Source organism: Anomalospiza imberbis, chromosome 3 (assembly GCF_031753505.1).
Source record: "Anomalospiza imberbis isolate Cuckoo-Finch-1a 21T00152 chromosome 3, ASM3175350v1, whole genome shotgun sequence".
NCBI classification, from domain to species: Eukaryota; Metazoa; Chordata; class Aves; order Passeriformes; family Viduidae; genus Anomalospiza; species Anomalospiza imberbis.
Genome location: NC_089683.1, coordinates 79,459,069 through 79,485,665, shown reverse-complemented (window position 1 = coordinate 79,485,665; position 26,597 = coordinate 79,459,069). Strand labels below are relative to the sequence as shown.

Below are 26,597 nucleotides of genomic sequence, written 5' to 3'. Positions count from 1 at the left end.
ACGGGGATACAGCCCTCATCTTGCATTAGGGCATACAGTGCTATTAAGGCAGGAGACATCCATACCCTTGTGATGTACTCATAAGTATGCCATGTCTTTTAATGAAGACATCTATGAGTGCATGCTTACTAATGAATCTGATAAATACTGATTGACAAATCTAAAAGCAGTATGGGTCTGTTTCTTTTGGTGCTGGATTTTAGGAGCATCATGCAGATATTTCATTTTGGAGTATTGAAATTGAAGTGTCAGATTTCAAAGAAACTTGATTAGGGTTTACAAAAGGTATTAGAGTCAACCTTTAATCTCTAATCAATCTGTTGATTAGAATTAACACAGTGTAGTATGTACTCGGCATTTTGTATACAGTTCATCCTGTGCTGCATGAGGGAAGATACTCAGATATTTCTGACCACCTATAAAGAAATATGGAGGGATAACAGCTTACTCCATTTGTTGGGTAAATATTGACTAGTTTATAACTTTATTTTGCTCTTCTGGAATAATCACATGAACAAGAATCACCTTTTGAATGTAGTGTCTTGGAGGAATTGTATAAGTCTCTTTATTTCTCAGTGAGTTCAAATAGAAGTTTGCATGCAAATGGCTTTTTCCCACCTCAGTTTTCTTTCACTGCCCTAGTCAGCTGTGCACAGTCTTCTTCACCTTTTTAGTACATCTACTGTACCTGCTTCTATCTATCTCTTCTCCAGCTACCCTGCATCAAATAATTCCTTGCTTTTGGTGATCTTCCTGGGCATGCCCACACCTCATGAATGCCTCATTCCTTCCTTCATTCTCTGTGGATCTGCTCTGAACAGCTGAATAAGAAATGCAAGGGCTGTTGCAGCCACTGCCCAGCTCTGCAGTACCACTTTGGGAATGTGATAAGGATGTTTGTGAACTTGTGGTCTTGGTGGTGCTAGATGTAACTCTCATTCTAATCTGGACAAGGTGGGTTTGGGTGGGGTTTCTTTGGTTTCTTTAAGGAGGAGATTTTGGGCTGTCAGATGCAGGCAGCGTGGCTTTTTTTGAAAAGCTCTTTATTGGCACACATTTCTGAAGCTCGTTTGTCTTTACAGTTCTTCTTAAAATCACTAGTGTTTGTTTCTTCATGAAACATGTGTGGAAGTGTTGAAGGACATACTGTGAGGGAAAGAAATTCAGACAAAAAAGAAAGAGAAATTTCAGGAAGGTACTACTTTGGCTCTCACTCTCTTTATCATAGAAAGGTAAATTGAAATAACCCCAAATACCAAAAAGTCATCTGGTTTTAATATATCTAAAGAAATGCACTATGCTGACAGAAATGCCTGAAGCATCTTGGTGTTCAGAATTATGTGTATAGTTTCTCTTTTGTATCCTGTTTATGTCATCAGCTCTGTATAATTTCTACCTACAAACAAATACCATGGAGACTATTCAATAGGCTTTGTTTGTTGTGTAACAGCCAGGGGTATGTATGCATAATATGCCTGCAGTTCCAAGTTATGCTCAAATTATTGTTTTCCTATAACATACAGTAGGAAACATGGTATTTCTTCAAAGTTTGAGGTTGGTTGTTATAAATTATGTTATGTTTTGTTTTTCTTACTTTTAAGTAGAACTTTAAAACTTGTGCTTAGAAAGTAGCCTTCCTTTCAGAAAGGAAATTTGTTGACTGTGTTTTCCTGTGACATGTTGAAAATGGCTGATGGTTGCAATTTGAGAGCTCCAACGCACAAGATCGGTGGATCTTGCTACTGTCATTTGAGACAGTATAACGTAGCATACTAAACTGATGATGAAAGCAAGTCTATACTGAGCAGATAAGCAGTGATGTCTGGATGTAGCATCCCAATCTTGTTGACTGTTTGGAAGTGGTGGTGATTCCTCATCGAGGTATTACAGTGAGGTAGAGAGAAAATAAACTCCTTAAGCAGCTTTGGCAGACCTGTTATGCTGAAGAGTTCAGTGTTGGTGAAGGGGGCACTGAAAGGAAATGTAGCGGGCGTGTGGAGACACTGAAAATACTACAGTTCCAAAGACAGCTGTAGAGTACGCATTGAGAACAGCACTGCTAGAGATAATGGTGTATATCTGTCCTGTTGATGAGACAATGACTGATACTGAAGAGATGTGATAGAGGTCTTGCATGGGGTCTTGATGGGTTTTTGTTTAGCGAGAGAACTGGAAATAGACTGTGAGGGAAAATATCTTGTGTAACTCATCAGCCTTGGGTTATGTTAGACCTTGTTTTGAAATATGTGAAACACTGTGTAATATCTGCCTGTGAGATTGGGTGACACTCTTGAAAAGAGACTTGGCTTTAAAACACTGTTTTGTCCTGATGTATAGGGTCATACTGAGGCTGTATGGGTGCAGTGAGCTTTATTTAGAAATTCCTGAAATTATTATGATGATCCTTTTGGTCTTCCTGAAACAAGATGCAGAGAAGACTGACAGTGCTTGTTTGAATGTACAGATCGTTGCTGTGGTTTGAATGAATTTTCTGCTGACTTCTGCGTGAAGAAATTTAATTTTATCCTTGAAGTTCTTTTGTCATTTTACGGTAGATATAATTGCTAGCTGGGATGCAAATGTTTTAATTCTTCAGTGTAGCTTGATGTGGGATATTGTTTTTCTGCTGATTTGTGAGAGTGTGTCTGGGGAGTGATGCATAGGTCTGTTGTGTCTTGTGCCCCTTAGGGACCTCAGTGACCTTGGGCTGTTGCTTTCAGAGGGCTTCTGTGACTCTGCCTGGCCAAGAAGCTAGGCAGTAAGGTTCCCTAGAGATGTCACATTGTGTTAAGTGAATTAGATTTAGACTGTGCAGCCAGTGGTTCTTACCAGCTCCAGCATGATCCTTTTTAGCAGGTGGATTAAGTCTATCAGCTCTGCAGTCCCTGGCTTCCATCTGTCTTGAGCCTGTGGATTCATTGGCACTGGAAAAGGTAAGTCCCTTAAAAGGGAATTTTCTTTGGAATAAAACCACTCCATCAAACCCAGCATCACTTTCAGGTAGTTTTTGAAGAGGCAATTAATTGTAAGAGTTAGTGCTGTGTATTTAGCCCTTTATTAGCAATGCTGCACATACCAAATTACCATAACTCGCATCATAGCTCTCGTGTTTCTCAGCATAACTTTTTGAGTCTGACAAAGTTCTGCTGGATCCAAGGGGATCACAGAGTGCTCATGAGCAGTTCTGTGGCTCTTCTTTGTGTGGTCCTGTTTGGACAGGGTGGGAGACAAATTACAGACTGCAGTTGCTGGCACTGAGCATCTGCAGATGCTACTGAAGAATGCTCTCCCTCATCTTGCTCTGCAGTAGTGGGGCTGCAGCTGATCCAAACAACTATGCAAGAACAAATGAGCTGAGCAGGAGCCATGCCTTCCAAATGATTTGAGGCACTCTTCTTGTGTGTGTGAAGGTGCTGCCCTCCTTTCCAGAAGATTATGGTAGAATTACCTTCTTTCAAGTGCAATGAGTGGTTATTGCCTTCACTGCCCCATTAAGACTTAGCAAAAGGAATGTTAAGGGTACAGATGTTTGATCTGTGGAAAATATTAAGGATCTCTCAGTTACAGTCAGGTCATACAGCTTTCTCTCTCTTGTTTAGAATTCATCAATGGATTGTGGTTTTTAATGTCCAAAAATAATGACATGGTTGAGACTTCCACTGTCTGTGGCATAAGAGGATATCTAGATATTTACAATTCTTACTGTTTCACGGTGAATGTTATGCAGCAGTGGAAGGAGCAATGGCCATTGTGAGGGGTGAGTCAACTCACCTGCTCCCACCACAAGTCTTGACCACACAGGAATTCAAATGCATTTCAGTTTTTGATTCTTAATTTATAGAACTTGAAATAGCAGTTAAACAGAGGGAAGAGCATTAGGAAAATAGTAGTGGAAGAAGAATTTAAAAACTGGAGAAGAGGGATAAGTGTTAAAAACTTTTCTGACTTGCTTTCTAGACAATAATGAGAGATTTTCAGTTTCTGATCCCTTTGAAGCATCCCTGCAGAGGATACTGAATTTGTCATGCCATATTTCCATCCTTTTTGCTTGGAAAACAGGTGCTGAATCATGAGCAAGCATTCACTAAAATTATAGTACTGGTGCACTGTAGTTTTCACTACTGAAGCTTCTGATGTAGCAAATATGAGTTGTTGTAATCCATGTTACATTGAAGGTGACTTGACATGGAGACTTCCTCTTGTTCAATAAACAAACATGATGGTAACTGACTCTCTCCTACTTTTCTCACTCATTTTGCTCTTACAGTTTTCTAACTGTAGTTACTTTCCTTTTCACATGCTAACGTTTGTGTTGACTTTTTCTCAGCTAGTTGACAGAGCTTTATATTCCTGTGTTTCACTTAATTTACCTCTAGGATTAACATTTTAGGGAGAAGTTCATTGTTCCTGATAATAAAATCTTTTCTCTTCTATTCAAGACATCTGCTTTAATTCTTTGCTGTATTTCCCAGAAACTATGAAATGTTCCCACTTCAATATTATGCTAAAATTGCTCCTTACTAACTGCATGTGGAAGTACAGGATACGTTTTTATCACTGTTTCTAATATTTTCATTACTATACTTTCATGGTCAAGGGGAAAAAATCTAAAGTGTGTTTTTAGATGTTAGCAATGAAATTTTTTAAAATTATATGTAACTAAAAAAATCCCAAAACAATAATAAAATCCTGAAACATCCCAAAATGAAAAAAAAGCCCAGTATTTGGACAAGGTAGGAGAAGTGACAACTACTGTCTTTTCCTTTCAATGTTTTCCCTGTAAAGAAGAGATGGCACGTAAACTGCCTTAATTTTCAGTATTTTGCTCTTGCACAGTCATGTTTAGAGACTCTAGTATCATGCAGCCTGACTGTGTGCCAGTTAGACTTGGAAAAAAAAAAGTCAACTTCTTTATTTTCCCAAAGTTCCAGGTTATTTAAGAAGCAGGTTACTTTTCCTAGGTCAGCAGACATATAACAAATACCATGAAAGCCAAGTGCTTGGAGAGCTTCCTAACATTTAAGTATGATGGAAATTTCCTTAGTTGCAGTCTTTAGCTCAGACAAAACCTCATTCTCATGCTTTCACAGCATGCTTGTCCTTTTAGCATGAAGATGAGTAACATAAATGGCAGTACTCAATATTGACCCCTTGCTAGTTCTTTTTAATTCTTGTGTGAAGCATTTCTTCCGTAAGATTTATTTTTGGATGTTGGAAATAACTTTTCATAATTGTGACAGACTGCAGAGTCTTTTAGCTTTTCTAGCCACTTTTGGAATATAAAATATTTGATGTGAATATTAAATAAATCTCAGTTTTTCTCTCTTTGATAGTTCCCCTCTTCCTTTCTCCCCCACTTTGTGAACAAACCTTTGCCAGTTGTAGTCTTCACCTCTAGTGTTTCTACCACTGTTGGAATTCTTTTTACTCTGACACGTTTATACAGATGTAGTTATTTTTTGTAATTCCACATTCATAACATTGCTATTACAATGTGCTCCCATTCGTTCTTAGTTCCCACTATTGATGCTGTTTTATATAATATTGGGAGTTTTCTAACTGTTTTCTGTTATAACACACCAATGATTTTATTCGCTGAAAAGAATCCTGTTTGCCTTATGTATTTGTGTATATAATGTATATGATTTCAGGTTATCTGTTCTTATATTCTTGTCAACTGATATGTTGCTGATTGAATTCCAAAATGTTAATTTTAAGAAGTATCTTTTAAATAATATCTAAAGTCTCAGTTAAAAAAATAAAAGGACTTTCTGTCCCTGTAAGATTTGAAAAGCAACACCAAAATATTTTTGGAGTAATATACAATTGTACTTAGCCTCATTCCTGTCTCTGCATTGCCTGCCTGTTGCCTTTTACTTTCAAAGCTGGTGGTACAGGTAAACACTTCAAAGATTGAGGAAGAGGATGCACTTGAGCTCCCCTCAAAGCACTTTAGAGAGGAAGTACAACTGACTCATCAATGAAATTGTCTATACAGCAAATATTGGTAAGTGTACTAAATGAGCTGGAAAAACATTTTCTATGGTCTTTTAATTTTAGCAGTCCTGTAATAGGACTACTGTTTAGATGAAAATGTATGTTTGCTTTTCAAGTTGAATGATGCTAAGTTAGTCATTCTGCCTTTAATACATCTCTTCGTTCATCTTGGATCTAGAGTTGTCCATTTCTTTCAGACAATACAAGTTACTTTCCATAGCCTGCTACCTGTCTTAACTGGCTTTCTTCCCTAGGCTGTGTTCTCCTATTCCTTTCACAGGAAGAGTATCCATGGAAGCATATATGAAAATGCCTTAGATCTGCACTTAAGTCTTGCTGCTTATTTGATAACTATGTTAAGTGTTTGTTACACTCAAACCATTCTGAATCCTTCTGTAATCAGATTTAATATGTCTCTCTAAGATGTGGGGGATACATGATCTGATAATAGCTAGGTGAATGTCATCTGATTAAATTGTAACTGCTCTTGGCCACATGCTTAGCTTACTGCAAATGCAAACTGAAATTTCTATATTTAGTTGGAATTTGCAGCTGGGGCAGAGTGAGCACCCTGTCATTTCTTGTCACCAATTAGCTGATAAGTGCTATCATTTTAAGACAAGGCAATATTAATGTGGTTTATATAGCATAATTTGTGTTCTTGATATCACTGGAAGTGGAAATTTAAAATTTGACCATTATTATCCATCCTTAATTTCTATTCTCATTGTGTTTAATTTATGCACTACTGCTGCTCTACATTAAACATTTGTTTTGTAAGCCCAAGAGAGCCATTCAGTAATAAAATATATTTTTGTAACTTCTTTTAGAGAAACTTCCATCATGGTAATTTCCTGGAAAATTTTACACAGGAATTTTCAGATGTTTGGGTTTTGTTTGCTCTGAATTTGTCCTCCCTGCCCTCCTTACTCTGCCAAAGTTCCAAATACACTTTTTCATTAGTTAATTCTGTCAACTCCAGAAACCTTCAGATGCATAGTTTGGAGTAGCTTCAGGTGTTAGATGTTTGTGTAATTGACTGAAAAATTTTGTGGAAGTTATGCTTAGACCACTATTGATTTTATCCCAGTGAGACCTAGAACTTTTGTGCAGTTTTATTTTTTCTTTCCTTTTTTTGGGGGAGCTGCATGTAGCAGGCTTTCCATCAGTATAGGCTGGAATCCTTGTTTCCCTTCATTGTTTTCAAAATCGTTCTTAATGGCTCGAGAGACTGTATTTTAAGCAAATCTCTGCTTGCTTAACTTAAAAATTTTGCTTGCATTAACAAAAGCAAAAATACTTTTGGAAACACTAGTTGCCCCCTCTGCTGCACAGCTGTTGAAAACTCTAAGTAGCATTTTGCTGTTCTGGTGCTGTCATTCCTGGTAAAACTTGTCCATGTTAAAATTACAGATGTAGTTAATAGTGAACCTTGAGAAGCAAACAGGCTTTCTGTGACAATTTTTTTATTAAACATTCATAGAAACATCTGTTAACCCCAGTAAGGACTGAAGTAAATGTCATGCTGTCTCAAGGTAGTATTTTGGAGCTTAAGGCTGTAAGTGACTTCCATCACTCCAAGTTAATTTTAGCTATGAGACAGAAAAGTTCAAGGGACAGAAAACTCAAGGCCGTCTATTTGAATATTGAGAGACAGATGCTGCTTCACAAAAGTTCACTTATGAACTGCTTTTGTCCTGAAATGCCCATCTTGAAGATGTGAAGTGATACCAGATAAGCGTCAGTGTGTATGTGGGTTTTGTTAACCTGCAAAGGGACTAAAAGCTCAGATGGGATAGAGTAAGAAATGCAATGATGCCTGTTGATGGAAACTTTGATGAAAGAAAAACAGGCAATGTTGTGACCAAGAATTGAATTATTTAGATATAAAAACAGGAGAGAAACAAAATACATTATAAAGTTGACAGTTTAAGGTCTGTGTGATTATCAAAGAAGAAAGGTTGAGGTGTGATGGTAGCTGGTATGGTGCACAGAAAGGTCTAGGAATGGAAGTAACAAAAGAGGTGTTAATAATATAACTGAAAAAAATAACTGAAGACGAATGTGTTAAGTTATGTCCAGTTTTGAGAAGAGGAAAAGGGAGAAGGTGAAGAAGGCAGTAACTAAATAAAAGCCTAGCTCTGTAGCTAGGTGAGGATAAGACAGTCTTGAGAAGGCTGCAAGATGCTTGAGCTGCTTGAGAGCAGTTGAGGAGGACGCCTGTCACTGTGAGTGGAGGAGTGTCACTCGTAAGCAAAATTGTCTCACTGGATGATGAATCACTGACAGGGAAAAGTACAGAAGATACAACTGAGCAAAGTGAAGAGTATTAGTTCTCTGGAGCAGAAAGGTCAGCTGTAGGTTTGGAATTTAAGGCCTCTTTGCTTTTGGTTTTGACAGAAACATGACATCTAACAGAAGTGATACTGCCATCCTAGAAAGTCACTGTAGTGTTAAATACCTGTTGGAGGGCTTTTGGCAGCCTGGTGGTTTACAAATGTGTTCAGAGAGCATTTGATAAGATAGATACTGAGTAGTGGCAAGGTACAGTCTGTCAGGGTAAAGAACTGCAGTATTGCCCACTTACAAGCTTGTTTTTCTAGGTCAGTGGATCTGTGTGAAGAAATGTTCCTTCTGTTATTTTAATTAATTTTATATTGATGGGCAGTGAGTGAGTGGGAATAGCACTTACAGCAATGGTAGAAGCATTGGTTAGATGTTTTAAGGTGTTTTGAGTAGTTTTTTGTAGAGCACCTACTGGGTCAAGATTTTTGGTCACATAGTGTGGGTTAAATCTTCAGTGCCCTGGGGTATGGGGTTTTTTTTTAAACCTGCTGGTCTTCATGCTTAAAGAGATGTGTTTTATTAAACTTTAAAATTTTGGAGGTATTTAGCTTCTGACTTCAAAAGAAGAATCTTTAGCTCCTTTTCAGTTATCCTAGCTAATTCCATGTGCAAAGGTTCTTCATTTTCATAGGGGTATTGTGTGTGTTGGAATAGCAGGAAGGTTGAGTACATTTCCATGTTCCTTCTGTTCTTACACAAGCTTAATGCTCGTTTTGTTTCCCATTTAATATAACTCCTAACTTGCCTTTGAAGTGGTTTTTCTACTTGTATTTTGCTGGTAAAAGTTTTACCATAATTTTGATTGAGTGTTTTTTTAAACACTGTCTGAAAAATACAAAGGCCCAAATGTAAACATCCATCTCTCTTTTTCTGGAGAAATGAAACTGTGGCCTTTTCATAGAATCAGAGATTCACCAAATGGTTTGGATTGGAAAGGACCTTAAAGATCATCTGATTCCAACCCCCTGCTTTGAGCAGGAACACCTTCCACCATCCAACCTGGCACTGAACACTTCCAGGGATGGTACATCCACAGCTTCCCTGGGCAACCTATTCAAATGCCCCACCACACTCACTGTAAAGGGTTTCTTCTTAATATTTAATCTAAACCTACTCTCAATTTAAAGCAATTGCCCCTTGTCCTGTCACTGCACTCTCTTCTAATTTGTCTCTCTCCATGCTTCTTGTAGACACTGTTCAGGTAGGCTGCATTTAGGTCACCCAAAAGCCTTCTCTTTTCCAGACTGAACAAACCAAATTCTCACAGCCTTTCCTTATAGTAGAGCTGTTTCATCCCTCTAATCATCTTTGTGTTCCTCCTCTGGACTCAATCCAACTGGTCCAAGTCCTTCCTGTGCTGGCACCCCAGAGCTGGATGCAGGGTTCCAGGTGGGGTCTCACCAGAGCAGAGCAGAGGGGCAGAATCCCGTCCCTCCCCTGCTGCCCACGCTGCTTTGGATGCAGCCCAGGACACGTTTGGCTTTCTGGCCTGTGAGTGCCCATGGCTGGGTCATGTCCAGCCTCTCACCCACCAGCATCCCCAGTTCTGGGCAGGGCTGCTCTCTGTCTGTCCTTCCCCAGCCTGTGTTGATATCAGAGGTGTCCCAACCCAGGTGCAGCACCTTGCACTTGATCTTATTAACCCACATGAAGTTTCTGTGGGCCTGCTTTTCCAGCTAACATTTTGAGCTCTCCCTGTCAGTATCCTCCAGGAATATTCCTTGACAGTCTGTAAAGAAGAGTCTCCATTCCTTCAGCTCTTTCCTTCAACACCTTGGTGTTGGGGTGTTGTTTGAGCCATGCTTACCTTGAGTGAAGTGATCTTGACTGGTATCTCAGGTCAATAATTCTAACAGATGTAACTTCATTGATGTGTTGTCTCTATTCCCCACACAGGATATTTTTAATTTATTTTAGCAGAAACGACAATTTTTCTCATTTACCATTGTTTCTAATTTCACCCTCTTTCCTAGGTAGCTGTAGTTCCTGGATGCTTACAACTACATGTAATATGATGGACAGAACTAAAATAGAGAAAGCTATTTTTTGAGGCTTTTGAGTTATAGAGTGTTTTCTGTAAAAGATAGTAAAATGTGACCATCCTTGAAAACTTTATATAATTTGTGGAATCAGTGGGTTGTTTTTGATTCTCAGCTCTTAAAAGATGGAATTTCAAAAACTTTATTTAGAGAAACTTTCTTGTAAAGAAAGTTAACATCAGGGGAAGGTGAACCTCAAATAGCAAGATTATCTCATTCTTGTTTTCTCTCATCATCTTATGTATCATCACATCAACCTCTTGTCTGTAGTGAAGCTTTTTATGGCTCTAAGTTCCACAAAGATTGAGTTTCAAATGTGATAATGCCAGTAACTTTGGCAACTGAGATGCCTGTCACTTTTACTTTAAAATAAAAGCCACCTTTTTTGATAAAACAGTTGTGATAGTTGTAAAAAGCATGTTAGAAGCATGAAATCTTATGACAACTTAGTCATGTGTCCTCATTTTAGACAGGTAAATTGTCTTAAATTAGCTCACACAGTTCCTAAAAACAGGTTTTGCACTAGTCAATACATTTTATATTCCTCCTCTTCAAAGACTTCTGAGAGTTGATGATTTTCCCCCCTCTGTACAAAGATTAGATCAATTTTGCAGATACTTTCCTGAATTCCAACAAAAGGAACAGGTAAGTATAACATGCTTGTTCAGGCCCTTTTTAGAAAGCTATGTGTATACAATGCAATCAAAGAACTTACTGATACACATGTACAGACAGAACAGTTTAATAGAGGAGCGATCATTCTCTGGAGATTGCATTAGTAGAGAAACATAAGTCCTTTCATATCCTTTGTCTTCAAAGGGCACTAGCCAATGCAGCTAAATACTACAGACAGTTGAAGTTTTGTTGCCTACTAGCACATGTTCTTGCCATAGCAAAACCAGTAAGTGTCTGTAATAGCAATAAGTTCTATTCCTGTATAACTTGCTACACCCCAGTAGGCTTTAACAGATCCCCTAGTGTTTAGATTGCACAGGTTTGGATGCATGCCTCATGGTAACTGTTTATAGCAGTCTTTCTTTTCTCTCTGATTTCTTCAGCAGAGTAAGAAATATGTGGCAGGGGAGAAAGAGATATCAACAAGCCAATGCTTCTCTCTAGCCTCCTATTGCATCAAGCAGTTACTTTCTTTTTTTCTTCCTGATTATGGGTTGGTGAGGAGGTTTTTCTGGATTTTCATATGCAGTTTAGGTATCCATGATATGGAGGTATGGCTGAGATAGAAGTGCACAGGCTGGTACTGCCCTGATGACCTTGATTGACAATTCTTTTGCTTCCTGGTAGGTGGGAGCCGTAACTCTTAGTATAAGGACTCTGTTGTAGGCTGGAGGAAGAGGAAGACTGCAATAAAGAGGATAACTGGTAAGTAACACTTATCCCCCTTCCATAAAAGTCCTCCCAGTTTATGGTAATTGTTCTGGAAAAAAAAGATTGATTCTGGATGAAAAACGCCCATTCCTGAGGCTTCCCAGAAAATGTTCTATATTACTAGTGACATATATTAAACGCTCAGAACATCAGAGTAACTAAGAATAGTTATTTCAAGCTTTGAGGGTGCAAAGGGCATTCTCAATATGAAAGGCTTCAGAGTAGCAGGTATTTCTGGTGTATTTCTGGATTAAAAGTGCTCAAATACAGTGTTAGGAAGTGTATTAATTTTTTGCTGCGGGTGAAAAGCATGGTTTCCGTGCAAAAGGAATATAGACATTTCAAAGTTATGTCTGCTTTTTATCTGTACAGCATTTTTATGTTGTAGGCAAACATATGTTTGTTAATTGAATTGCCTCTGATATGTGTTTGAATGATGTGTTTCATTCTAGTACTCGTAAAATCTTTAAGATTCCTGGGTGATGGTAAAATAGGCTTGAGGATGGACTACTTGGTGTTTGAATATTGGTATCAGTAAATCCCAATAAAAGAGCACATGCATTTTTAACCAGAGGAAGAGAAGGGTGAAAAAATGACTGGACAAGTCAGCTACCTGTCTTGTCTATCTGTACTTGAGCAAAATTCGTGGTGCCACTTAAAATTGATATGTGTTGCCATTAGTGTAGCCTTTGAAAAGCAGGTGACTTCCCAATGCTTTGAAAATGATTGTGTTGAAAATGATTCCCAACTTCTTGATGCTGTGTGATGAAAGTGACTAGTTTTATGTACAGCATCAACACTGCAGTTTTTTTGGTGTTGATTTTCAGTGTAAAGTGCATGAGCATGATTACTATGCCAAAGTCAGCACTAAAAATTACGGGAGAGGTTTCAAGAATTGTCTTGATTGCCCTTGGCTACCTGATAAGTTTTGTAAGGTATTAGAAGGTGATGATAGCACATGGTAAAAAATCTGGTCACATTAAACAGGGAATGTTACAGCGCTTTACAGGTAAATTTTGCAGTACTTTTGCAGGTATAAACACAAAAACAGATTGTGGAATGCTCATTCATTGAGTGACGGTTGCCATCCTTCTGAATGGGCAATGAGTTGGGGTAAATCTGTTGTTTTCAGAGCATAAGCCTCCAGAAGGTCTTGAGAAGACTTGGCAAGGTAGTTATGCTGACAAAGAAATCTGCTTAGCCAAGTAACTTTTTTGCATTATTTGCTGGAATCGGCATGGTGATATAAAACAAGCTATGGGCAAAACAGGAGGACAGATGGATTACAAATAAGCATCACATGAGTTTGCCTTAGGATCTTGAGTATGCAAGGATAAATGGTTCCTTTCTACAGGATAGAATAAAGCATTGTTATGAATTAAAATTGCTGTTCCTTGTATCTTTCAACAGTACTTTAACAAGAATGAGAAACATTGGAGGATGAGACATACTTGGTTTGTTACTGGGCTTTTTGCTAAACATGTAAATGTAAACTAATTTTGTAATCTTTGCAAATGTCAAACTTTTACTTTACCTCAAATTACATGGAAGCATTGCCTTTAAAGAGTTTTACTTAAAAATCAGTTGATGATTCATAATTTAATACTTCCCTTGGTTTTATTGTCATTAACTTTGCAAGAGAGTTATTTTGGCAACATTACCATGCTGTCACAGATTTCCAACCTTCAACCTTGAAAGCATATTAGTGTCTTAAAACCATATTAATGCTTGATCAGACTTTCTTAACTTCAGCTCTATATGTATGTAGTCTGGTAGCTCAGCAAGTATAGAGAAACAGAATACATGAAGTTTTCTGTAAGTGGCAGGGTTCCTTCTAAGCCCTTTGAAATAGAGATATTCTTTCTGCTTCAATTTCTTAATATGAGAAACTGCTATGTGTCTTTGTAAGCTTAATAAAAATTAGAGTGTGCTCATGTATTTTAGTGTCTCTAATAACCAAGGCAATTGAGGCTAAAGGGCCAGGTTAGCTGGGCTCTGAAGATAAATGGAGTTTCCCACAGATGATTTTAGTGGAGAGTTATATTTTAGTGAGGTGTTTGGAGCTGAAAAGAAAATAATGAATTGGTACTGACAATTTACTGTCATCTTCTTGGAGCTATTAAAAGTCATAAGTATTTAATTTGTATCCACTTTCAGATGTCTTGAAGGAGAAAGAAACACTTTGGCTACACATGTAAAATAAAGGGCGTGTTAAAGGCTGGTACATATGTCTTTAGCCCTTCGTTTTCTGTAAGTTACACAGTGACCCTTCAACGAACAGTTTGTCTCTTGCACTGATGCTACTGGGAGAATGTCCATTAGTAGTTCTAACTGTAAACAGCATTGATTTCTGCTTTGGTATATCTGGTTAGTACCCATGTCATCTTACTGCTTCTGATTGGGAGCAAAGGGCCTGATAGTCAGCTGCAAGAAGAAGCAAACAGATTCAGTGCAAGCCAGGCCCTTTTTTTATTTTCTCACTTTTTTTAGAAAATGTGAGAAGTCTGCTTAATTGGTTTCTTCCCTCTTCCTACTCCTCTGAGTTGTTCAGAAAATTGTAGTGGTAATATTCTTGCAGGCTTCTGTGCAGCTTTTATTTCCCATTTTACCTTTTCCCTTACGATCTGGAAAAGTGGCATTTCCCCAGTCTGGCAATAGCTGATTTTCCTCCTCAAAGGAATTATTTAGATATAATGAGTAACTTCTACTTATGTGTGAAATTTCCCATATGGAGATGATCAGAAGACATTAACTACAAAATAGTGTATGCTGTGATGTGGAAGTACCATAGTTACTGGTACTCCAGTGCATGCAGAGGGAACCATTAGCAATCTGACTAGTAATTGATAGCTTTTAGATGATTATAGCTAATGATGGTTGTTATAAATTATACATGGACCTTAAAGTGAAAAAAAAAAAATACTCCAAGACCAGAAATTGTTTCTAATGTGTATCCTACGTAGAGTAAGGGAGAAAAGACAACTGTCTAGTTAGGAAAAATTTGATGAACAATTTTGCAGAAAGCAATAGAAAATAGTTGGTGACTGATATGGAATGAGAAGTACTGCAAAGTGATTCTAAAAAAGAAAAAAAAAACTGCAAAAAACAACCCTGAAGTCTTAGGTGATGAAGTATGCAGCCAACTTCCTAAGAAACCAGAAATGCCCAGTGTAACCTAGTACATTGGGTTGAAATGATGTTTGTTCAAGAAAAATCTCACACATAACCCAGAAGACTGTTTTGTGCTAAGAAGTAAATGTAACTGAAGGAACATTTTGAAAGTGGGATGTTTGCAGGCTGCTTTCCAGCAAGACAGGTTTGGTGTTTGACCACACTTCTGAGAAGCACATTTTCTGTGTGTTGAACCAGAGTGACACTTGCTGCCATTTGTGACTCTGTTGCGCCCACTCTCCCATTGGACATCTGTGGAGAGTTGTGTGCTGCTTTCTTTGTAGCTCCAGTCAGGCACTTGGAGCCAGCAGTTACCTGCTGTCATCAGGGCTGTAGCCACCATGCTTTGAGGCTGGTAGTCTACCATGTTATTCATTGGGTAGCTGTTCTTGCTTTCCTTAATCGTCTTTTTTGCTGTCATTGTAGCCTTCAGAAGTGCCTGTGGTTTTTACCCCCACTACCAGTTTCAAATACAGCTTTGGTTTTCTTTATGTCATCTTGGTGTGTCTGAGCGATTGTCTCTGAGTAGCCCAACTTCACATACACTTTATTTTGAGTTTACATAAATTACTCAGGAAGTGCCTGGGAAAGCTTGGGTTTACTTAGGCTGTTGCTTATTGTGTACTGAATATGTGAACTGGTCTACACTATAGGCTGAGAAAAACTTTAGCCTTTTTTACAGGGACAACAAATTTTAATAAATATCTACAACAGTGGAGTTAGCTATCTTTCGGGTACACAAGAAGAGGGAAAGAGGCTTTTCTAAAACTCAGCGTTAAAATTTCAGTGAAAAGCATTATTGTGGTCTGCCTTTTTTCCCAAGATATTATAAAAAATTGTCTTCCTTTTTCTCCATTGTATGGAGAAAAATATTAATGGTTGAAGTACACTTAAGAGCTTTAGAAAAGCAGCATTTGATACATTTTATCAGTAAAACAAACACAAGGCCAGATGATGAGCATTTAAGAATTATTTGCTTAGTACCAGTCCTAATTGAATTGGTTTTGGCATTGACAAGAAATTGGTCTTATTCCAGCATATGTGAAAATCTATGAAAGAAAATAACAATAGTCTAGAAGTTTAAGTGTCTTCTCAAGCTTTCCTAGTAAATTCAAGCATTCAGAAAGTCTTATAACTGTTTTGAGTAGAGAATTTGCTATACATGATGAAGGCAAGCAAGAGAGCGAAGTTGTGCCTGGGTGTGTGACTAATAAACTCTGCAGGGCAGAGCATCATTTCCCATAGTCAGTTGCTCAGCAAAAAGATTCAGATTAAAGCATTTTTGTGAGGCTTCTCTCATGGGGGTTTACCACCTTGTGGGAAGAACTCTGTGCTTTGTAGCTCTTCTTCCCTTTGATTTTTGCATTGACTTGGTAATCTGTAGTCTCCTCATTGTTTTCATTGGCTATAATTTACTGCAACAATTCTTCATACTTGCTTTATTAAGTAGGTGATGGGAGCTATATAGGTAGTTCATGAGTCATATCATGTTAAGCAAGATATGAAAGAAGGGTGGCGAAAAGTGAGTTTGTTTCTATAATTTGACAGTTATTCACTTTGCTCTTCAGGGATACTGAGTAATTAACACTTGCTTAACACAGACCTATTAATATAATAAAGCAGGACTTCAAGTGCACCAGAAGCTGAAATAGAAGTATTGGACAGCAGCATAAGTATAATGAAGGGCAATGCTAAATGCTAGAATGTTGGATGCTGCAGTACCAGTACATTAGGATACTGTGCCATGTTAAAAGAGATTTTTTCTATTGCAATCAGTTCTGGAAGTGGTAGGATACATATTAATGCTTCCACATGATTATGAGTTGTGCAAGAAGTAAAGTATATTATATATGTCCAGAGTAACCAGGAGTTTCTTACCCTGCTGCTTATATTTTGGAGGGAGGCAAAATAGAAAGAAATCATTAAGATAGGGGAAGGGAGACTAAAAACTGATTATTTAGTGAACAATGTAATGACTGAAAGTCCATTGGGATACAGTTGAAAGGGCATACTGTAATTAGGTCATTTGATGACCGGGAGTAAAAGATCTTCCCTGAAGTTCTGCTGAGAGTCAAGGTTTTCAACTTCCATCCTTCACTAGTTTTTCCTCTTTCCAAATATATATACATGGCATCTATTCATATTGAGATTTCATAAAGAGGCATTTTAGCTCTGGTAAATAATAATTGTTACTTCATGGATCTCCTACTTTTTATAATCAGTCCCTTGTGGCAGTCTCTGCACAGAGAAGTAAATGCAAGTTTTTGCAGTTTCAGAGCTCCCTGTTTTTAAAGCAAGCATGTTTCAATGTGTGTATCAGTCATATTTTTAGGATGTGAAAGAACAGTTTATGTCATTTAAAACTTTCTGACTTGGACTGTAACATAGTCAGATCTAGCAGTAGCTTACAGGAAAATAGTGTTCTGGAAACTGCATCATTCAAGGAAATTTGGCACTTTATTTTTACTACATCCTTAACATTTAGTTTTTCATGCAGTTGCATTGCTCATTAATTATAAATTCCTACTTCTGTGGTTTCTTAAGAAGACATCTTAAGATTTTAATTGATCTTAATTTTAATTGATCTCATCATCTTAAAATCATACTCCAATTCTTAGTTTCTAAATTTTTGGAAGAATGTTTGTGAATGGAAGGAGAAATATTTTCAGCACCAAGTGGAACATTTTTGAGAGGATAAGCCAAGACACAGCGGAGAAAATGCTTAGTACTCATTTTAAGGATTCTCCTGTTAATTCTCCTGTTAAGTTGATAATCATGTCAGGCTTCACCTTGTGCTGCAATACAAATGTGGAGAGTATAGTGCTACCTATAACAGGTTTAACTCTGAAATAGTAGAAATTAATGAAACCCAGGCACCTGTTTCTTGGATATTACTGTAAAAAAAGGGGAGATTTTATATTTGGAGTAGTAGTTCCAGTAGGATTATTAATTATGCCTCATCTCCTACATAATTTTAGTTGATGGATCAGCATACTTTCAGGTTACAGCATTTTCCAACACCAGATTCTTGTATCTTAATCTGGAAGATATCATCCAATCTGACCTCCAGTTTAAAGTGACAACTATAATTTTAGTCAGCGAAACTTAACTGAAGAGATTAATAGCAAGATTTCTCATATGCAATAACCAGTGAAAATACTCAGATGCGGTACATACCATAAACCATAAAACTCTCTTATTCTTTCCCAAAAAAACTTTTGAAATGAAATTCAGACCTTCCTTACTCTAAGATGAAGGTGCTGGATAAAAAATGGCATTTTTGTAACATCAAAACTTTAGCTCTTAATAATTTTAACATTTTGAAAAAAGAAGCAAAATCCTTTTTCTACTTGTTGTAATGGATTTTCTGGTTTGGATGCTTTCAGGTAGAACTGTCCTGTACCATGCTTACATTAAGTCTCCCAAAATGCTGTTTTCACTTTAAAAATAGATTATGTAATAGTACAAAATATGTAGTCAAACTGCACACTGCAAGAACTCATGTCTGCTTGGTGAAATGTTAAGATTAATGGTTTAGAATCAGAACTATCTATTCTGTCTTGAAGAGTTTTGCTTTCCAGCCAGGCAGTTTTCACAGACTCTCTGATTCATGATAAGCCTTTCCAAATCCCTGCCTAGACATTGAGAAGATCCTGCTGTCTTTTCCACATTTGTGGCTGGTTTGGTCACCTGTTGTGTGCCTTCTCAGGGATCTCCTGTGTACTGGGATCCTGGGCTTGCTGTGTTTCTGCCTGTCTGCGGTCTCATCCTGAGACTGTGACAGGTTCCTCTGGATGGGTATGGTTAACTGCCTCCAGGGAAAGGGACACTTTCTGTGTTTCATAACATCTCACCTGAAAGAGTTCAACATACTGGACACCGCAAACATGCAGTCTTCATGGTTCTTCACCAAATGCTGAATGTTTGTTTGATTGGTGAGTAACACACCCAGCACTGAGTACTAATTGTGTAGTGAGCTCTGAGTGAGCAGAGCACTGCCCTGGGGATACCCCTGCACATTCTGGGATACCTGACTTCCTTACAGGAAGAGCACAGCTGTCTTAATAAGCACTTGACAGGTTAATCCATTGTCTCTCCTTTCTGATGTGTCTATATGGGAACCTGGCAGAATTCCCCAGCGACTGCAGTCTGCCTTGGGTTGCTGCAGTGACCCCACAGCACTTCAGCTTATGGTTCACTACAGGGTGGTTGCTTTGTGGTGAACCATAGGAAGTCTGGCTTGAGACCGCTGCCAGCTGCTGTTTCCAATGCTGGTACAGATCCAGAGTCAGGAGAAAGGCGAGGTTCTACAAATAGTAAGGCCAAGGAAATGACATAAATCTAAAAATCAGTTATCTAAAATGAACTGCATCTTTTTCCATTGCGATTTTTCACTAAGGCTTTGTAATAATAACCCGTTCCCAAGTGTTCTATTACTGAAGGATATTTTACTTCCACAAGGAATTAGCATCTTCAGCCAAAGCTTGAACTTTCTCTGTGATTAGTAAATATGAGATGAATTCCCTACCAGTCTCTCCTGTGCTGAGGACTTTAGGTTTTTTTTTTTGAGGTGTAGTCAACCATTCTGTTCTCCTGCCCTGTCATCTATTATACTGTTTCGAAGTGCATACTTACTGTCTGGTTTGCGTTGAAAGCTTAATTTCATTGAAATGTGGCTGATGTGACCGGACAGGAATCTTGAATTACAGAAGATAACAATTTTAATATGACACCATCAGCATAATTTTGTGCTGTAGTCTCATAAATAGTTCTTTCACTTTGCTTTACCTACAGTATGTATTAAAAACCAGTATTTATTTGTTGTTTTAGTTGTTGTAGTCAAATACAGCAGTTAAATATCTTGATCAATGTGGCTAGCAATTAGGACAGCCTGCATTTGATCGTGTCTTTTGAGGTGATGTTGCTTTTTTGATTTTTAAAAGGAAATTGCCATAATGTAAGCCTGAATGAGCATCCCAAATTACATTAAGAGTTATGCAGATTAAAAACAAACATGTTTTTCTGTTCAATTTACATAGAAAGTAAGCACAGGATACCAACGGGTAACTGCAAAGAATCGGTGGAAATCTGGTTAACATGAAGGCTAGCATTGGAAATGTAGTAATGTCAAGATTTGTATTTGGTATCTTGGCAAGAGCTTAATAAGGATCTAGGGATAATGACACTAGGGGACAGTCTAGCAATCTGAGAGTGGCAGCTGCACTTTTTGTGAGAGTGACCACTTGTCCTTCAGCATCTCTATTTAATTGTTATCTTTCCTTTTTCTGTTTTTTTTTCTTAGGTTATGGTTACAGTGAGACAGAAGTAATATATCTGAATAATTATGCTTCTTGAATATTCATTACTTGACTATTAAGTAGGTCATTTTAAATACAGGTTGTTTTAAAATATAGATTGCTTTTGCATGGCAGTAAGCCAAACCTTGCCTTAGGTGTTGGTATTAGATGTGCATTCTGCTTCTTTTTGTTTTGACTTCCTCTTAATGCATAGCTCCTTTTTTTTAATCAGTTCAAGAACCTTACTAATGGTAACTAGCTTGTGCTCTTAAGAGGAGTTTCCTAGATGTGTTTGTAACTTCTTTATAATTGGAAAAATTCATTCTGCCTTCTTCAGTGTGTTTAATGTATAAAGAGAAGTGTTATGTTCATCTTTATTACAGTTCTGTAACAAGAGAAAAGTTGCCATTGAATGGGATACATACTTGGATTTTAAAGATGAAGGTATAAAAGATCTAGAACCTGCAAGCTAAAACTTAGGAAAATAAATCATTAATGTTAAGGCTGGTTAAGCTTTAAATTAGTATTTTTCCTATCACTCGCAGTTTTAAAGTCAAGTTCTGAGTAACTTCCTAAAAAGATTCATAGGCTTAATTGGAGACAATAGCTGCTGGTTTGTTTGTTTATTTTGGTGGGGTGGTATGTGAGTGTTACAGAAGTCAATTTATATAATACGGATTCTTCCACTTGGTATTGGAGTAACTTGGGGATCCATAAGTATGAATGTTTACAAAATTTATTTGAATGGAGTGTAAAGCAAAGGAGTAATGGTCTACACTAAGTAAAGACAAAGTCATCTAGATTAGTCAGCATGGATTCACCACAGTGAAGTCATGCTTGACCAACTCAATAACCTTCCATAATTATATGGCTGGCTTTGTAGGTGAGAGGAGAACAGTGGACAGTTGTCTACCTTGGTTTCAGTAAGGCTTTTGGCACTCCTTCCAATAAGATCCTCATAGAGAAGCTGATGAAATACAGGTTGCCTGAGCAGACAGTGAGGTAAAATTTGGCTGAATGGCCAGGTCCACAGAGTGGTGGTCATGAGTTCAAAGCCTAGCTGGAGTCTGGCAGCTAGTGGTGTACCCAGGAGTGAGTACTGGAACCAGTCCTGTTGAACATCTTCATTAATTATTTGGATGGTGGGGCAAATTTGTTGATGATACAGAACTGGGTGGATTGGCTAGTACACAAAAGGGTCATGCTGCCATCCATAAGGACCCTAACAGCATGGAGAAATGGGCTAGCAGGATCAACAAGGTGGGGTGCCAAGTCCTACATCTGAAGAGTAAAAACTCCAGACAGCACCAGCATATGCTTGGGGCTGCCCAGCTGGAAAGCAGCTTGGCAGAAAAGGCTCTGGCTGTCTGGGTGAGCATGGGCCAGCTCTGAGCCCTTGCAGCAAAGAAGACTGATGGTATCTTGGGGCTACATTAGAGTGTTGCCATCAGGTGAAGGGAGGAGATCCTTTCCCATTACTCAAAACTGATGAGGCTATACCTGGAGTACCGTGTCCAGCTCTGGACTTCCCAAGAGAGCTATGGCCATAGCAGACAGTGTCCATCAAAGAGGACAGAGATGATTAGTGACTAGAGGATGATGAAAGGCTTGTGACTTTTCTCATGATGAAAGGCTTGCGAAAGCTGGGACAGTTCTGCTTATAGAAGAGAAGAGGAGGCTCGGGAGTGGTCTCCACAATTATTACCTGAAGAGATTGCCTACAGTAGACAGAGCCCGGCTCTTTCCAGTGATGCCCAGTGACAGCACAAGAGGCAATGGTCACACACTGAAACACAGGAAATGCCCTTTGAACATCAGGAAACACTTTTTCATTGTGAGAATGACCGAGTGCTGGCAAAGGTTAAACCAAAGTCTTTATCCTTAGAGATACACAGAAGCCATCTAGATGTGATCCTGGACAGCTTGCTCAGGATGGCCCCGTTTGAGATGATTTGGACCTTGTGTATTTCTGTCTTCCTGATTTAAATAAAATAATACAACTGACTTGGTTCTATGAAAGCAAAAAAAAAAAAAGTATTTATTAGAAATAAAAAGACTGCTTGCAAGGGCGTTTATGCTCTTGTCCACACAACTATGAACTTCAGCATAGGTCTTCAAGGAAGAGGATGACTGATATATCTATTGCTTGGCTGAAAAAAAATGCAGTGTTTACTGCAGGGAAAATTTTCTAGGGTAGGCATGTAAGACAGGAAGGCACTGGCTGTATCATGCTGTTCTTTCCTTTGAACAAAGAGACTAATCATGGTTGTCAGTCCGACTTTTAAAATAAAGGCTTAAGGATATTTCTTCTATGAAACAATTGTAGAGCAGTAGAAATAACATCCAATTCACAAATTTTTATAATTGTGAGATAAATATTTGAATATATTCTTCTGTATTCTTAGTATGCTTCCATCTTAGTATCTTCAAACTGCAAAGGTTGTATTATATGAAAATATTAAAGCTGCATTCTGCAATAAATTATTGCTTTAATAGTTGTGTTACAATGCCAAAATATTGCAAGAAAATTACAATTTTCCAAATAGCTTTCATGTCTTTTTTGAAAGGTTATTGCAATCTCTTGCCCTAAAACTTTGGATGAGAAACCTGTAATTACTATTCTTTAGAGTGTGACTTGATTTTCATATTATTACCATTCAGATTTGGAAGAAAATTGACTCTTGGTAGTATGTCTCACCTCGTATACAACATCCAGATTTTAATTTCGTAGTTCAATTGAGACATTCTTTCATGTTTCAGAACTGTAGAAGAAGTAACCATGAGGTCATGAGAAATTCAGTTTTTAAAGCAAAATGTTTGAAAATATAGATGAACATTTTCTCTGCATGTATCTTTTTGGGGAGGAAAAAGTCCAATAAATATTGACATCCAAAAGTAATTTTTCCAAGAAAATTTGTGGCAAGTAAATATGTAGTAACAGCAAGCACTTTTTTGTTGTTCTGTTTTTGGGGTTTTGTACCTCTCTCCCTGCTGTTTCTCATGAGTGTCCTACTTTGCCTCAGCAATCTTTTGGTGTTTTTCTGGTTCACCGAAAGTGCTGCGGAGTTTCGCATTTTAACAGGGTCAAAATTCTGTCTTGCACAGTGGACTAAGCCTTAATTTTCTGTTAGTATAGTGATAGCTGCTTTAAATTCAAGAAGATGAAAGATACTTTACAGTTTTTTAGACTGTTGTCTACTTCCCCATTAAGTGCTTAATCATGTAATTCATGGAGCTAATTTAAAGTTAAGAAAGTATTGTAAAACTACAGTATTTATTTTTTTCAAAATGCTTTTCATGTCATGCTGACTTGTTCCAGTAAGAGAACTTCAGCAGGACAAAAATAATGTTTTATTGTGTGAGAAGTGCCTTAGACACCTTGTTTCTGAACTTTCGTCACTGAAGCCTCATTGAGGAAGGTGTGAAAATCAAGTTTTTTCATTTGCTGCTTGCAGTATAACCTTAAAGGATGTTCTGAAGTTATCATCTGCCACTAGTCTGTATTACAGTATTTGGAGATTGGCAAAACCTCACTTAGTGAGGGCACTTGAACTTGCTTCTTTGCCTGAAGTAAAAGGCCTTCAAAAAGCAGCCCTGTAGAAGAGCCTTAAAGAGTTTAAAGCTGTCCCTTTGACTAGCAGTTGCAGCAGTTTAAAGCTACCAGATGACTAATGGTGAGCACTTCCAGCATAGAGTTTCTCTCCTCTGCTGGCTGAACAGCTCCTTTCAGCCCTCTTCCAGTTGTCTGTCCAGATCAGCCCTTTCTGACCCCTCCTGCAATGTCTCTTTTACACTGCAGCTCTTACCTTCTCCCATACTCTTCTGTACATGGCAGAAACAAACTTCATAAATTAAAAATATAATTATATCTTTTCTCACTACATCTAGTTTACATAAAACAATCTCTTTCGTAGCAGACTATGGTGTCTAGCAGCATTGCACCATCTCTTTTAGCCTTGGTATGGTTATTAGCATATAAACATAAGTTTAGTGCACAGATTAGTCATAATAGTAAAAATATGAGCACTTGATTAAATCGTTCCTTTCTAGAGTGCGTTTTCCTTGCATCATGATCCATTTTACCATGTCTCTATTTGAAGAAAAGCCCAGAAAACCTATATGTACATATAGTGGTACATCTGTTCTTTGAAAGAGTTGAAGATTTTACAGGGCTGTTTGGATTAGGATAGTTTCTGCTAGGTGTAATTGTGATACATACTGCACATTTTTTTAGTGTGTCAAAAGTATGGATATGTTGCATTGTGGTTAACAGGGAATGTGGGGAAGATGATCCACGTCATCAAAGGTCTGAAATGCCTTTGCAGATATCCAAACTTGTCCATAGCATTATGTCAGGATGGGGAAATAGGGTTCATAGGTCAGATACTTCAGCTGGATGCCTCAAGTTGAGCATGTGTAGGTGACACAAAGCTCCTTGTCATTGTTAGAAAAGCTTGTGCTGTGTTTTGCGTTTTTCAGCCTCTTTTTGCATCTTTCATGGCACCTGCACTAGGCAAAGAAAGATTCATGATATGTAATTAACAACTAAACATATGGTGACTGCCAACTATTCTAAAAGACAAAAGAGTGTTGAACTAAAAAAAAAAAAAAAGAAATCTGGCAACAAACAAACAAAAAAATCCTTCAAACCCTCCACCCACCCCATCACTCCAAAAAGCCAACCCAAACCCAACAACAGAGATACCAACTTTTCTACTTTTCTGTCTCTTAGGTTACTAGATAATGGCAATAATATAATACTTTATTCTTCCTTATCCTTACCTTTTAAGAATGTATTTTCCTGTATTTCAAACTCCATCCTTTTTTGACTGGAATTGGCAACCAGTTTAAAACCTCTCAGGTATAGGTGCTAGCAGATTGCATAAGCTTGAGAAATTCAAATAAAAAAGGATTAACTTGCTTTTAGCACTGGCAAGAAATGCCAGTATTGCTTCTCTTCTCACATTTCCTTGAAGAAATCCAAGTTGACATTGGTGAAATGTGATGTTTTTTCTCCTTAATAGAAAATACTGGTGCTGAAATACAATGAGTTCTGGGTTAAAGGGCTAAGTTTGCCGGTTAGAAGCAACCAATATTCGATTTCAATGGGAAATGATAAAAAAAGTAGTTACTGATAAAATGATAAAAAGATTAGTTACAATTTCTAATGATGAAATGTAATCTAAACCAGAGACTTTTAATGCTACCTTATTTTGTTGTTTTGTGGTTTTTTTCCCTCCTCTATATAGTCTTTCAACATAATGTGCTTTCTATTTTAAAAATTTGGGCAACATCTATGGCACCTGTGGTTTGGTTCCAAAGAAAACCAGGCATGTTCATCTGTAATGTGTTTGAAATCAAGAATTGAAGGGCAGTGTGTTGAATGGACTTGCAGACCTAATGATTGGGTGGCAAACAATATAAACAGGCTTTTTTAAGACTTTTTTTTTTAATGGAATAGTCCAATGCTGCTTTAAAAAAAAACAAATTATATTAAAAATCTTTCATTTTACATTTCCAAAAAGCAAACAGCTTCCATTTGCAAAAGAAAGTAACTGCTGTGGACTATCCAGACCTGAAGAAAAGGTTGAGAGTCTGTAGTAGGCGAGTGTGTAAAGTACTGCATTGGTCTCTTGAGAACATGAAGCACATATTTATCACTATTCCCACTGTTATACTGGGGCAAACCTCTGTAGGATTAATGCAGCAAGTAGGCAAAATAAAAGGAAATGAGCAAAAATCAAGTAAATTGAGAGAAAAAATATTTCTTCACAGGGGTCAGTGCTAAATCAAAACAAACTTGATAAATTGCAGTGAAGGAAACCTAACTTTTGCTCAGAAGTAATATATTATGATATATATACAATAAAATTACTCAGACTATTGCTCAGGCTACTTCAGGGTAGGAGAGACAGATGAACCTTCTGCTCCAGAAAAGTTGCGATGAGCCTTTTGGAGTGAAGGATGAATCCAGTGTGCTTGTTGCACTTGACAATCTGTTTCACATTCACCTTTTCTGGTGACAATATGAGCAGATCTCAAATGGAGTATACCCAGGCACTTGAGAAACACTCCAGCCAGAGTGCTGTGAGCCCAGTTGCTTGCAGATGTACCAGGGCTCCTGCCTGGCAGGGGAAATTGCCACTTACAAAGGGCAGTTGTTTTTCTGGAATAGGTAAGATATTGTACAGTTACAAATGCCTTCGTTCTGCCTCCTGTTTCTCTTGTATTTTACAATTGCCTGTTTGTTGGATCTGAGAGATAATTAAGTAATTTAAAAGATTAATTGGTTTCATAACTGAATTTGCATTCCAGGAATTCTGGAATTGCAGGAAGCTATTCATGCAAAAAATGCTTTTGT

General features: G+C 37.8%; 1 protein-coding gene across 4 annotated transcripts in view; it reads left to right on the top strand.

Moving 5' to 3' along the window:
• CRIM1 (cysteine rich transmembrane BMP regulator 1) overlaps window positions 1-26,597 on the top strand; it is a 173,758-nt gene that overhangs the window by 28,955 nt on the left and 118,206 nt on the right. Inside the window, exon 1 of one of the 4 annotated variants that reach the window (XM_068185333.1) lies at window positions 11,474-11,762. The exons of the other annotated variants lie outside the window; for them this stretch is intronic. The gene's annotated coding sequence lies outside the window, so the exon portion shown is untranslated. Of the gene's footprint in view, window positions 1-11,473; window positions 11,763-26,597 lie in introns of those variants that run through there. 4 annotated transcript variants of the gene reach the window in all.